General features: G+C 36.4%; 1 protein-coding gene across 1 annotated transcript in view; it reads left to right on the top strand.

The window, feature by feature from the left end:
• TENM3 (teneurin transmembrane protein 3) overlaps positions 1 to 14823 on the top strand; it is a 3497142-nt gene that overhangs the window by 1461089 nt on the left and 2021230 nt on the right. The gene's annotated exons all lie outside the window — the stretch shown is intronic.

Genomic DNA, 14823 nt, shown 5'->3' with positions numbered 1-14823 from the left:
AAGAAGAAGAAGAAGAAGAAGAAGAAGAAGAAGAAGAAGAAGAAGAAAAGAAGAAGAAGAAAGAAGAAGAAGAAGATTGGTATTAAAAAGGGGAAAGCGAAAAGTCATCAAAAGAGCCCTATAGTTTCCCAAAGGCGATCTGCTCAGTTCTGGGCCCAAATGACCATTCATTTTCAATATTTCACCAAGACAAAGGTTATACAAAAAACTGAATAACAGTCTGGACAATATGCATCATTCATTCATTTGGTTTTTCCTTAATGGCAAAATTATTTTGTGTGATTGTGCATCTCATTTAGTAAGCCCTTAAATGTCCAGGGATTTGATGGAATCAGTACAATGTTATGAGAAACAATTCATCTTTGATGTAGACTCTGCCCTGGATTACCTCCATGACTATAAACACATTTGGCAAATGTGTATCTCCTTGTTTTATGTCTCATTTCATATACGTGAGGAGACAATACTTTGAACCAGATTATTTTTGCTCTTTCATATTTTTAAAAATATTATCTAATTTGGACATCAATATGAAAGGCACTTCGTTGGAAGAGAATCTTTAAGATTGCTCTCGCTCTCCTGAGCCCTTTGCTTTTTTATAGTCCTTGATAGTAAAAATAATCATTAAAAAAATCTATGTAGATCTTTTCTGTCTTTCATGTTTGTGTATTAATTCTTCTCATTTTATCTTTAAATGTCCTCTATATGACTTAGACTCAGGGTCTTTTGCTAAATTTTGTTTAAATTCTTCCCCCCCGCCCCCGCTTCCCATAATCTTCCTCATACTTCTCCATAATATTTTATAAATGACTCCATTTTCCAATCCATTGTTGCTTTGGGTGCTATATGCTCTATTAATCAAGTAATTCAAGTGCTTATGGGCTAATGGGATTTTTAGGGTTTGGGGGTTCTTTTTTTATATGACAGTTGCTTCTATTTGAAATTGTTAAAATTGCTATTCATGCCCTTTCTTCTAACCATTTCCTATTCTTTATTGCCAATAGCAAATTTGAATGGGTCAGGTTAGAAGTTATTTTAAATGCATCTTCTATATCTTTTCTCAGTTTTAATCTTTCTTCTGATTTTATGTTAATCTGGATCATTGTTCTAACAAGTTGGTGGTCCAACAGTCTACAGATGGTTTATTCATAAATGACTAAGGACAGTAATGAGTCATTTCCTGTCTGTTGAAATATAATCAGTATCATAGTCTGTGATGTTATTTGGTGTTTGAAAAGTTCAGTGCTTTATTGATACTTTTTGCAAAGAAAGAATTCATTATGAAAGCCCTGTATAGTCTATCTTTGTTCTTTGTCATTTCTTGCTTATGAAGCATATTTTCTAACATATTTTAGTTATCTGCTACTTTGAGCATCATTGAGTATTCCAAAGTGTCAGAGAATATGTTAATTTAATCTGGAGATTCTTAGTGAATTCTTTGTAGAATTTCTGTATTGCCCCATCTTCTGCTGCTGGTATACATGCTGATTATGCCACATATATAGTGATGGTGGCCTTTTTTGAAAATACTTCTCATGAATGCTATAATATGAAATGACCAAATGATCTGTGAAATGATGTTTCTTATTGCCTTTAGATGCATAAAAAAATGAACTCTGTCAACTCCTTTATTTGCCTCTCCAAGCAGAATCTTTGAGCCTTCCTTCCACTTAATTGACATTTCTTTTGTCTTCTAGTTTAATTTATGCTGCAAATGTCAAAATTGATATTATTCATTTCCACTAGTTAGTGTATCTCTACTTGGTCATTGGACAAGGCTAAGTTATTGTGTCTCATTAGTCTAAAAGCTATCATTCTTCACCCTACTTTACACCAACATGTTATTATCACTGCAGAAGTAGAAGGGGGTGCACAGGACTGAGGTCATTTTGTATTTTTCTTTGCTTTGTGGGTTCCCATAGTCAAAGAATCAACCACCAAATGCCCAGTCTACTACTAATAAGCCTCTCTAAGGCTGTTCCTCAGAAGGCAGGTAGTCTGTTTTGCGAATGGTACTCAAAGCTTTCTTATCATGGTAGAATCTGTCATAGATTTCACTCTATTGGATAGCCTTCATGAACCATTGGCCAACATTCCTTTTGCAGTGAGGAATTAGATTGCATTGCAGAGGAAAGCTGATTGAGACATGAGTTAAAAGGGTAAACATTATTTCAATTATTTGCATAAAAATGTATCCATCTGCTTTTACTGAAAGAAATAGAAAAATATAAATGAAAAAGAACTGTTCATGACAGTCTAATCTATTTCCTCTTTTTTAGTGTTGATAGGGGTGAGGGGAAGTTTGGGAGAGGAGTGTAGGATGGGAATTGTAATGGTTAAGGGAATGTTATAGATAATTACCTAAATATTAGCAGAGCATTTGACAAAGTGTCACATGCTAACCTTGTGAATAATGGGGAAAGATGTGGGTTTACATAATGGTACAGTTTGGTGGTTTGGGATAAATTATCAGACCCAAAGAGTAGTCATAATAGATTAATTGCCATTTGGATATGGAGTGAGGTATTACTCTCATTTTTGGCAATGTCTTGAATGAAGACAACCAATGCCTAACCTAGTGTCCTGCACACAGTGGATTCTAGAAATGTGTTTGTTGCAATTATAGCCATAGAATGCTGGATCTCTCAGACTTGAGGGACTATATCATGGTAGTATGCATACAAAAGAATATTCAGCATACTTCATTTTGTCCTTTCATCTTGCTATTTGAAATTAGTTCAGAAATATCAAAATATGAGGTTTGCTAAAACCAGGGCAGGGAAGCATCTGAAAAACTAATGGGAATGCCACTATGCTTGGAAAAGAGGCCAGGTCACTAAGGAAGAATACAAGGAATTAGCACAAGAGTGTGGGGACATATTCAGGAACTTGAGAAAGTAAAAGCCAAAAAGAGGAATGGGAAGGGAGAAAAAAGATATATAGAGAGACATTGAGAGAGACAGAGACAAAGAGAGTTAGAAATGCAACTTGAAATAGACATAAAATAGTTTTTAAAGCAAAAAAAAAAAGGAACAAGTAGATTTCTTATTGACCAAAAAATGGCTTAGTACAATTTAAAAGGAAATTTCAGAAAAATTCACAAAATCCTATTCCATCCCAGCAAAATTATAAGTGACTTTATATGGAATCATAATGGACATCCACTCATTTCCTGAGCGTGATCATTTCACAAGCCTTCCTAGATGGCTTAGATAGTCCTGGGATGTTTCAGAACACCTTCCTTCTTGTTCAGGGCAATATTTTAAGAATTGTGTTTCTTCTGAGTACTATAAATGGATAGGTATGTCCAGTGTGGTCTCTGTCACCCTCCTGAATATCCCCTGAAGCTTGAAGACCAGCCTAGGTTTAGATAGAACTCTCAATCTGACTTTAGACTCATATAATAAGACTTCTGGGTTCTGAGAAGTAGGGGTTGTTATTTTGTACATACTTCTGGCCACAGAAGCTCTCTTACTTTATTTAGCCTCATCACTCATGTTAGAGCCAAGAGTTCAAGAATTCAAAAATTGGTACTTAGGAATCTAGTACAAACACGAGCTTTATTATCATGCAACATGGCTAGGAAGCAAAAAGGCACTCTATGGTAATATAGATAGACAGAGGTTCTATTTATGTAGAAACTCACCCAAATCAAGGGGGAGGGAGACGTATACACTGACAAAGATCTTGGTGTATGCTCAGAGTAGGGAAAACTTCCTAGTTTTATACTTTTAAAATGGACTTGGTTAAGAATAGGTAATTGATGATTGATGCCAGATGTGGCAGGGAACATTCCTAAATAGACCAAAATGTGTTGGGGAAATTCTCCAGGTCACTTATTGATACCAGATTCAGATGGGGGTAATGTCCTTATTGGGACCAGAAATTGGGCGTATGTTTGATTTGGCTGTTGGAGACAGCATGGTTAGTTGTGGCTTACAGATGGTGCAATCATCCCTGTCCAATTAGGATCTGTGATAATTAACTACTTAACACAGGGTTAGAATGAGTGAGGACAGTAGAAAAGTATAAACTGTATTCACTTATTTTTTAAGAACCATTTAGCCCAAGAAACTGCATATTGGAGTTTTATCATTTACAAACATAACATCAAACAATGTATTTCAAAATTCATATTTATCACAAAAATCACATTTATCACATCCCTAATGTAAACAATAGGACATTCAGATTCTCCTCAGGGACATCAGGAATATAAAACTTCCTTAATCCTTGGAAGGAAAGAGGCTAAAACATAAATGCTATGAATCTGAAAGGGTAAAGGTAAGCTTTCAGGGACATTTGCAATCTTTATTGTTGGTGTGATCTCTACCATAAAATTCTTGTATAGATTTTAAAGCTTGTTGAAGGATTTGGGTGCCTTTTGCCCACAAAATTTGCTACATAAATTCCCCTCTCTGCTCATAACTGCATCTTGAAATCCTACCTCTTCTCCAAGGTTCAATTCAAAAATCTACCTCTTCCATGGAACTTTCCTTTGTTCTTTTGAGCTGGAAGCAAGTTCTTCCTCTTCTGATTTTTCATGACACTTTCTCTTTGGAGAGAGGAGAGGGGTCATCTCTCTTATTTTTATATTCTATTATGTCTCCTTTCTCCCACCAGATTATTTTGTCCATCTGACTAGGCATCATGTCTAATTTGTTTTTATTTGCCCTTATGTAAATAGCATGATGCCTTACATGTAATAAGTACTCAATGAAGCTTGTTGAATGAATGTTTTAATAAACAAATGTATGGGCTTGGGCACACTAAAGGCCTAGCACAGAATTTCCTGTTTAGAAGGTGGAGTAACAAATGACTAAAGAAAGAAATATTTGGTTATTAGACCAAAGTTATAGGCACACCATGTGCATAATGATAAATATTCTGGAAAATTGAGGCAATGTTGAGATTTTATTTTAGAGTTATTAGTCATGACAATAGTGTAGAATTTTTATGGAGTATGGGGGAAGTGACCAATAGTTAGAAAAAAAGAAAATAAGAGACCCTTAAGGAAGGGGGGCAGAGAATGACTATTTTATTGATCAGTCAATTTGATTTCAATACTTAGATAAAAATTGTAACAAATTGCCATTCAATCCATCGTTAACATTATGAAGAGTACCTGGAAATACATGTACTAGGTAATAATTACATAAGCTTTGGGAATGTTAGACCAATTTGTTTCTATGATATGACAAGCTGTTGAAGTAACAGGGAAGCTATAGATAATATTTGACTCAGATAATTGTGATGTTTTCTTTTAAAAGCCATGAAGGTAGTATCTGAAGCATGATACCTTTATATTAGAGTACACATAGATACACACACACACACACACACATCTAGAGACCCATAAGCAAAGAGGTTGGTTTAATTTTGAGAATATAATTAATGATATCCCATGGGTTTAAATTTCTCTTTTGTCTTATTGAATACTTTTATCAATGATTTGGATGATGAGGTGTGCTAATTAAGCTTATAGATAATATTGAGTTTTGTGGACTTGTTAATATTTTGGAAGACAAAATATAGAATGATTAGAACAGTAATGTATTATATACTTTATAGTCTTCAATAAATCCTCAATGATGGCGAGGTTGCTGTGGTATAATGAAACAGGTATTAGTCTTAGAGATAGAAGATCTAGCTTCATATTCTGTCTCTGGAGCAATGGCTTAGTTTGTTTATTAGATGGAGATGGTAATAATTGTACTAACTAGTTAACAGAGTTTTTGTGAGGAAAGGGTTATGTAAATGTACTAGATTAGAAGACAGCAACAAAATACTTATGATGGAAAGGGATATCCACATCCTGAGAAAGAACTGCAGAGTCTGAATGCAGATTGAAGCAAACTACTTGCTCTCTCTCATTTGTGTGTTGTTTTATTTTATCCCTTCTTTCTCTTTGTTCACCCCATCGGTTATAATCCTTCTTTACAACCTGACTAATGTTAAATGTGAAGGTATTTGTAGAACCTATATTTGATCCCATGCCACCATGGGGGGAGGGAGGAACAGAGAGAGAGAGGGAAAAAATTTGAAACTCAAGGGATTGTGGAACTGAATGTTGTAAACTAAAAATAAATAAATAAATTTAAATTTAAAAAAGAAATAGACTGCTATTGTTATCCTCATTTTACAGATCAGGAAACTGAGACAGACAGAGGTTAAGTGACTTGCCAAGTTTTACACAAAAGGAAGTTTCTAAGAATTCTGAACTCGGGTCTTCCTGACTTCAAATACAGCATCTCAGGACCACCCAGTTGCCTCAGTACCCTGCTGTAATGTCTTTGCTTCTGAGCATTAATCAGAATATGACATTTAAGTCCTGAGACATTCACTTTCTATCATTTTTAACATTAGTCATTAAACTGGTCACCTTTTTTGCTTCATAATTTTAAAGTGATATGAAAAATCAGAGAGGGTTCAGCAACAAATGATTGAGAAATATGCAAAATGAGGAAGGCTAAGGAAGTTGGAGGTTTTTGTATTGGTTTTGCATTTGTATATTTGCATTTATTTTTGTTTTTAAATTGAGAGTAGACTTACTAACCATCTTCACAGACATAACAACCAAAGGTGAAAAGAGATGAATGAGGAATGGCTATTAGAAGAAAACTTTCAAAAGTGGAGGACATTAAAAATAGGCAACTCTGTCAAAGCTTACTTGCTTTCAGACCATAAGGTGGCTCTTCTAGAACAATCATCTATTCCTTCTTCCTAAAACATGACCCTTAGAGTAATGGAGGTTTTGAGCAAGATCCCTCTATTCTATGTTCTTTGGAATTTTCTTCTATTAAGTACTTCCTCTCATTTTTTCTCTAGCCAGTAATTTTTATTGAAAATAAGTTTCAGGGTGGCTAGGTGGCTCAGTGAGTAGAGCACCAGCCCTGGAGTCAGAAGGACCTGAGTTCAAATCCGGCCTCAGACACTTAACACAAAAACAAGTCATGTGACCTTGGGCAAGTCACTTAACCCCAATTGCCCTCCAAAATGCCAAAAAAAGAAAGAAAGAAAATAAGTTTCACTTTCTTTTAAATTTGAGGAAAATGAAATCTCATGGAAGTAAGTAATAGCAACATATCACTTATTGGATCTTCACTGTAGATTATTACCTGTCCATTTATGCACAGGGAAACTACTTTTCCCTGATATAGTAGCTCAAAAAGTTTTAATATTTTACCAATTTTTAGGCAGAATGAACTTTTCAGTACCTGGAGCTACCAGGTTTTCATCTCATTTGTTTTAGTCCAAATGTTTGCACTCCAATGGGGCGAAATATAAAATAGTTGATGGGAGGTTTTCAACATTGTTTTCTTCACACCTGCAGCTTTTGAAAAATAATCTCATTTTTTTTTTCTAAAAATAAAAGTGAAATGTTTATGAGGACCCGTGGAGCTGATTTTTTTCCCACCTTCAACCAATTTATGGTAGTGAGCTGAGCACTATAGAAGCAGGGGGTAAGGCAAAAGCTTGCTTCAGTAGATTTAACAAGCATTTGCCAATAGAAACATATTTCTCTCCTCTTTTCCCCCTTGACTTGTTTATTCAAAAGCCTATTGGACTGGTTATACATATGCTTGTAGCAACTAGTTTTTCTTTCCCAGGATGAAGTTGTTTGCATTATCTTCTGCTAAATGATGAAATTTAACTCTTTCTTAACCTCTAATACTCACTTGGGATTTAGTTCCAACAGAATTTCATAGAGTTTCTTACCCTAATTTTTAAATTGGGATACTGTTGCAAACCAGCCATGGGGCCTCTTCTTTGCATACCAGCCCTTTGAGTATCACTGAACTTTAGTCCCTAAAAGTTAGAACAGCTTCAGCTCCGTCCTGAGCATGGGACTTCAGCTCTTATCCGGAGCTCCCTGATAGATCATTATACACATGATCTGATTCTTGGAAGCCTAGAGCAAAGGTGTTAAACATGTGACCAAATGTTCCCACAGCACTTTAGGGTGTGGCCCAAACCAGGTTAAAATATAATTGGAAATATTTAACAAAATAAATAAAAATTACAATAAACATAAATAATATTACATTTTAAAACTAAGCCAATATTCATCCCAATAGGGATCCTCATGTACAATTTAGTGACTCCCATTTTTATTTGAGTTTGACAATAAAAGACTTGCCACATTGTATCTCAGATAAGAATTCTCCCTGGAGATTTGTGGGAAACATTAGCCTTCAGGCTACATAAAAATCATAGGAACATAGGTTTAGACCTAGGAGGGATTTCAGGAGATTGTCTAATCCAGGGCACCTTAAACTTCTTCCACTCATGACCCTGGCTCATTGTCTAAAAGCAGTACTTTTTCCCATGGAAAAGAGTTGGAAATGAATTAGTGAATTACTCTGCATGTGAGTGTGCAGGCTTTCTTCCCACTCATTTTAAAAGGACCTTTGGTTATACCTTTCACTTAATATACTTGATCAAATGCCCGCCATGCATATAAATTCATACTAATTCTACATAAGGGGTGCTATTAAAATCCAAAAAGTCGAGAAGAATATGAGCTGGAGCTGGTGAAACAAGTTGGAGAACCTGAGCAAGGCAATAGAAAAGAGAAAGAATAATTTATAGAAAGGAATTCACAGTCTCACCTGGGAACACATGAAACATTCATAAAATATCTACATTTCAGGGTTTGGGAAAATTTCTATTATAGTTTAGCTGAACTATTTTTTAAAATTTGCCTTGAAGTGGAAAGCAAATGCCCACAAATCCTTCATCTCCTGTGCCTCATGTCTCAAGAGCTCATTCTCAAGACGGTCATGGGAAGCGTACCCCATATCTGAGATTGCAATCCAGCCTTGAGAAGGCACATCGGCTTGTTTTAGTGATGAGAAAATTTAGTATAATCCCAAACATTAATGTCATGAGAGTTTCCTCAAATATGTAGATTTTATGGTGACAAATTGTAAGAAAGTTGAATCTTTAACTTTAATGAAACAAATCATGAAACTTTAACCTAAATGAATACATATGATCAATTGCTGATATTGATCAACAAGATAAATTTCAAAGTAAGTAGTCCCAACTCTGAATACTTAGACAAATACATCCCCTGCCTTGCTAAAAGGAGTTAGTGAAGGTGAAGAATTCCCTATACAGTCTATCTTGGAGGCTAATGAGGAAAAAAAAAAAGAGGAAGAGAAAAGTGGGGGAAGAATGCAAATAATTATAGGAAAGCATTCGAGGAAAAAACTTAAAAGTCCCCATGCAATGAAACCCAGAGAAATAAGAAATGCTTGTCAGACCAGCCTTAAATATATTTTGTTCCTGGGTTTTTTGTTATGTTATGTTGTGGGGTTTTTTTTTAAATTTTGGTATTGGTGTTATTGAGTTGTTTATTTCATCCATCTCTGGGTTAAGGTTTTTGGTAGGCAGGATTTGAATACTATTCAGTGAGCTGTTTTACTGAAATGTGACTTTTCCTATTTAATTTAACCAATGTTTTCCATGGACGCAAAGTTATTGTCATCACAGTTTTTGAACCGTTGTGTCTCTGGCATTTCTAGAAGGACCACAGTCTAAGTTGGGGGTGGGAATGGGGGGTTTTAGAAAGGCAAATTCAGCCAGAATGTTCAGGCATAATTCTCTTTGTGAAGCATAGCCCTTGCACTCCTTCCTCTCAGATTTGCCTATTGTTGCAGAGAGAGGCTTCATAATTACCAAGGGATTATGGCAGAATATGAAAAGGCTTGCAAGCAGCTTTCTTGCAAATCAGAAATGTGTTCTGCACTAACTCAGACACAATCAGCCAAAGAAGTGATGCTCAAGTGTAGGAAAATGTGAAGAGTTCAAGAAGAAGGTCCTGCCTAGAACTCCTAATTAAAGAAATAAAAACTGCTTTTAAAGAATGTCAAAGACTGTCATTTGAATCCTCGAACCAAGAAAAGGGTCTTCTGAGGATTGCAAATGAGATGAAGCCACTAGCCAAATACAATGGATTCACGCTTTTTTTTATACTACAAATGTAATGAAAATGGAGCTTAATGGTACATAAATAAAAATAACTAAATAGAAGATAGTGGTAGTGGTGCATTACCTGAATTAATATACAAGATTAAGAGGCCAATAACCCAGAAACAACTTCGTTATTTTGGTGTTTCATATCAATTAGACAACTCGTTCAGGGTACACTGCAGTGTAGCTTTGTTACGACCATTTCTGTCCAAAATTAAAACAACAGACCTTTATTGCTGATTACATATTTCTGGCATTCTGGGATTTGCTCTTATGGGGAGAAATTAGAAAATCAGTTTACATCTTGAGGGGAGGCTGAATGCAAGCAAAGAATTTGATTCATCTTCCTTACTGAATTAGATAATAGTTAACAGTTGAAGTTTCCAGAGCTAAAATCAGTGATGAATTTGTGCATTTCTGTTTTTATGTCCCCGAGTTATGACTCAGGTATAGGACAATGAACCAGTTAGAGTAGAGAGCCTCCAGAGATTTGGAAAGGATTGCAAATTAAGTGGTTTTGAGGAAACAGAGGGGCAAATTAAATGGGAAAATGTCAGTGATCTCCAGCTGCGAAGAGCAAACTGTCTCTTTTGAGAAACATAAAGGCATAGGGATCCAGTAATTTCCACAAAGCATGTCTGTTATATATGAAGGTGCAGTCAAAAAGACGCTGCACATAGAGTCCAAGGACCAAGGTTTGAATCTTGTCTTTCCTGTTTATTTCCTGTGTGACCTTGGGCAATTTCAACTCTCTCCACTTAATTGCCTCCTCTGTAAAGGGGATAACTGCAGTGGCCTCTTAAACTTATAAATCTGTGATCCTATAATTAGAGTGGATTAGAGATAGCAAAACAAAATAAACAAAAACTAGAGGAAAACCTAATTTATTTATTATTATATTTCCTATTAAAAATATTTTCCATCAAAAGAAGAAATGGAAAAGTTTGTCTCTTTCCTGTCCTCCTAAGAGGACAACAATTAAGAGAAACAAAAATTAAATTGTCCTAATTTTGATCATTTTGTTCTCCCTGGCTTAGAATCATACTTTCATTCTGTTCCCTTTCTTTTTTTCAATGTTCTTTAAGATGATTAAAAAAAATTTAGAATTAATTTATTTTTCGTTTTCAACATTCATTTCCACAAAATTTTCAGTTCCAAATTTTCTTCCCTTCTCTCCCCTAACCCCCACCCCAAAATGGCAAGCATACTACTGATTACTCCTTCCCCCAGGCTGTCCTCTCATATATCTCCCCCTATACATCCCCTTCCCCGTTACTTTCTTGTAGGACAAGATTTCACTTTTTTGAGACAGCTAGGTAGTACAATGGATAAGTCTCAGTCCTGGAGTCAGGAAGACCAAAGTTTAAATCCAGCCACAGAAACCCACTAGATGTGTGACCCTTGGCAATCATTTAAACCCTGCCTGCCTCAGTTTCCTCATCTGTAAAATGTGCATAATAATTCCACCCACCTCCCAGAGTTGTTGTGAAAATTAAATAAGATTGTATTTGTAAATCATTTAGCACAGCACCTTGTACAATATGGCTGCTTAATAAATGCTTATTCCATTCCATTACCATCTACCTAGAAAATAACATGCCTCTGTGTATTGTAAAGCTTCATCCATACTTTTTATCATTTCATGGAGGTGATGCTGGATCCTTGATCTATGCCAGATAGGGCAGAGTTCTTGGAAGTGTTCCCAAGGGGGAAAGGACTCCAGCATGGGCTTCTTGTTATATTTGTTGTCTGAGGAGCCACATAAATAGGGAAACTAGTTTGACTACAAGGTATTTCCTTTGGTGACCTATGGAATTCCTGGAGACTACCTAGTGTAGGATATGATCTACATTGGAAGAAGTGCCCACATTGACAAAATAATTGACTTAATTTCACTACTAGAAAAAAACCTCCATTTTTCTACTTTTGGAAGACTCAGAATTTAAGGATCAGAAAGCATTGTGAACCTTTTACAAATGTAATTGGCAGGGTGATGTTGTAGATAGAGTTATGAACCTGGAATTAAGAGGAATTGAGTTTGAATTCCACCTCAGACACTTCCTATGTGATGCAAGGCAAGCCACCTAACCTGTGATTCTGTTTTCTCTTTGTAAAATTAAGGGTTTATACTTGAGGTTCTCTTTCAACCATATATTAGTGAACTACAGGTTCAAATCCAGAGTATTTCTATGTGTAATCACACTGCACATTATATGAGTTCTGGTTCATAGAGATTATGTGGAAAGTAGAATGGAGGCCTTTAGCCACAGAAAACATAGCTATTTATGGCAGCTACATTTCAAGATACAGCTAAGAGAAGTCAGCGGTCTGGTAAGAGACAGACAGAATTTCTCCCTCTGTGACCTGAGAAGATACCTTTCCAAACTTGAGGAAAGAATACAGCAAAAAGAGATTCATTCTCCTTTTTGACACATACTCAAATTTAGTCCTACCCTCTTCATTTCCTACCTGGCAGTGCTATTTTTAATTTCTCTTGCCTCAGAAACCTCTTCATCTTGAGTAAGATCAGTTCAACCTTGAAACCATTTCATCCTTACTCTCTGCCCCTAGATACCTTCCTCTAAATGGAGGATGGAGAGCTCCTCTCAGAACTTGCTTTTAGGGAGGGAACCCAGCCCAGCCATTTCTTCATTTCTCACCTGGCTGCTCTTCTCTTGGTTTCTCCATCATAACCACATCCCAGGTACCTTCCTCTCTCCCCCTCCCCCCATTTTGAGCTTCCTTTCATTCATTGTCTTCCTCCCTTAGATTGGAAGCACCTTGAGGACAGGTCTTACTGTCTTACTTTTCTATTTTTGCATTTGTATTTGAAAAGCTTAGTTCTGTGACTGGCACATAGTAGGTGTTCAATAAATATTTATTGACTGATATAGAATATATCATAGCCACAACTACATGGATGTTAATTAGTGTTCTTTGTGGTCTCAAATAATTATCAGCAACAAGATTATAAGAAATAACAAATATTTAGTTAATAATGATGCCCTTGTGGAAAATCACAAAGAAAACTTTAACTTTATTCTCTGTAAATGCCATACAGGAAAAAGGTGTTTGAACAGCCCAGTAGAATCATTATCAGTAACATTTGATACTTGGTATAAATAAATAAAATTATAAACGTGACTTTGGCACATTTAAAGAATTATTAATAACTTTATTTCTTAGAAGGGAAGCATTAAGATTTTTTAAAAGTATTTTGGCCAACAACCAAATAGCCTTAATATGTTGACCTGGAACCATTCTCCTCTGTTGAGAGGTGAAGAAAATTTGACCAGTAAAGAGGCAGGATGACCTATAGAACAATATTCTGCGAAGTTGGATTATTGCAAATGCCTTTACTCTGGAGGAAATCCAGAAGCTCTCTAGCTGGTGCAGAATGCAGTCTAAGTCAGTGATTGTATGGTAGGAGCTGTAGGGAGCACATTACATCCATGCTCTGCAGTCTGTACTCCCTGCCTTATTTGCTTCTGAGTGCAATAGTCTATGGTCTATAAAACACTAAATGGTTGGGCTCCAGCTACTTAGAGATCGCCTTTCTCCCTAAGCAACAGCAAGGCAATTGCGATCAGCTGGATAGCAACTGCTGGCAGTTCCCAACTTCCATCTAGAGGGAGCTGGGGAAAGGGCAGTTTCTGTGGAGTGCTCTCACTTATGGAATTCCAGGTCTGCCCAAATCCCAGACTGCTAATCTCATGAGGGTATAGCACAAGACCTGACTTTTAAAATGGAATCCAAAAAAGGGAATTAATAGGAAGTATCTGTGATTTTGTGAATGTGGAGAATCATATTCTGTGAACCATGCCATGTTCCAAACCTATAAATCCCACACTCATGCCCTGAGGCAACAGGGAAGGTACTAAAATTCCAGCATTCAGTATCTGAATAACTGAATATTTTATTCTTTCCCGGGAATTTTGGGGCAAAACCAAAGTAATATATTGGCCTAAAGAGAGGAGGAGTGAGAGTGATGTGATTAAAAAATAAAGCAAGATAGAGGGAAGGGGATCAAGGGAAGAGACTTAAGTAGAGTGCTAAAGGGATCAGATGTTTCCTACCAAAATAAATAGATAGATAGAGAGATAAAAATAAGAGTCAAAACTGCACAGATCACATCTGAAATTCATATAAATTTTATATATAGACGTAAAGTATATATGCATGTCTGTGTGTGTGTATACACACTGTAAGGGCATTGTTTGTTCTTCATTTTCAAAGAGAACCAATGATATCATGGGGTGATGCCTTGACTTGTGCAAGAATTGAATTGTATTTAAGTGAGATGGAGTTGCACAAAGTCTATACCTTCACTCACTCTTTCAGAGTCATAAAAATCCAGTGGCAAGACAAAAGTCAGGATGACTGGCCGTAGCTCAGGATGCAAAGGATGACCTGGGCATCTTTGATGTCTGACCAAGCTCTAAGCACCTCACAGCACCTGCTTCAGCATGGCAATTGGATCAAATAGTTCTCATCTGCCCATTCTGCTGGTGGAAGTCTTTATATGCCTGGGGTAGACGTTCCCCTGATTCATCCACTAGGTGGGGCTTCTCAGTTACCCTCAACTTGGTTTAGCTTGTCCGCTAAAACAGTTTACCAGGGTGTGGTTGCTGCAAATGCTATAATTTCTTAGAGATACATGTGACAGTTCTTTCTATTAAAGGTTAACACAAAATGTGGATAAGTAGCCCTGAAAAGGGCTCACTCAGCAAGCCCTCACCCCAGAAGTGCTAGTTCTCCCTGAGCACCTCATACACCCTAGATCTTGAACTATATAATTAATTGAGGAGAATCAAAGGGTGAGGTGAAAGGTGAGTTCCAAGTGGA

This window comes from Petaurus breviceps, unplaced genomic scaffold (assembly GCF_028583685.1).
Source record: "Petaurus breviceps papuanus isolate PSGF00001 unplaced genomic scaffold, PetGlider_PUasm1.0 126, whole genome shotgun sequence".
NCBI lineage: Eukaryota > Metazoa > Chordata > Mammalia > Diprotodontia > Petauridae > Petaurus > Petaurus breviceps.
The sequence above is the reverse complement of the archived record's forward strand: the minus strand, read 5'-3'. Positions and strand labels throughout refer to the sequence as shown.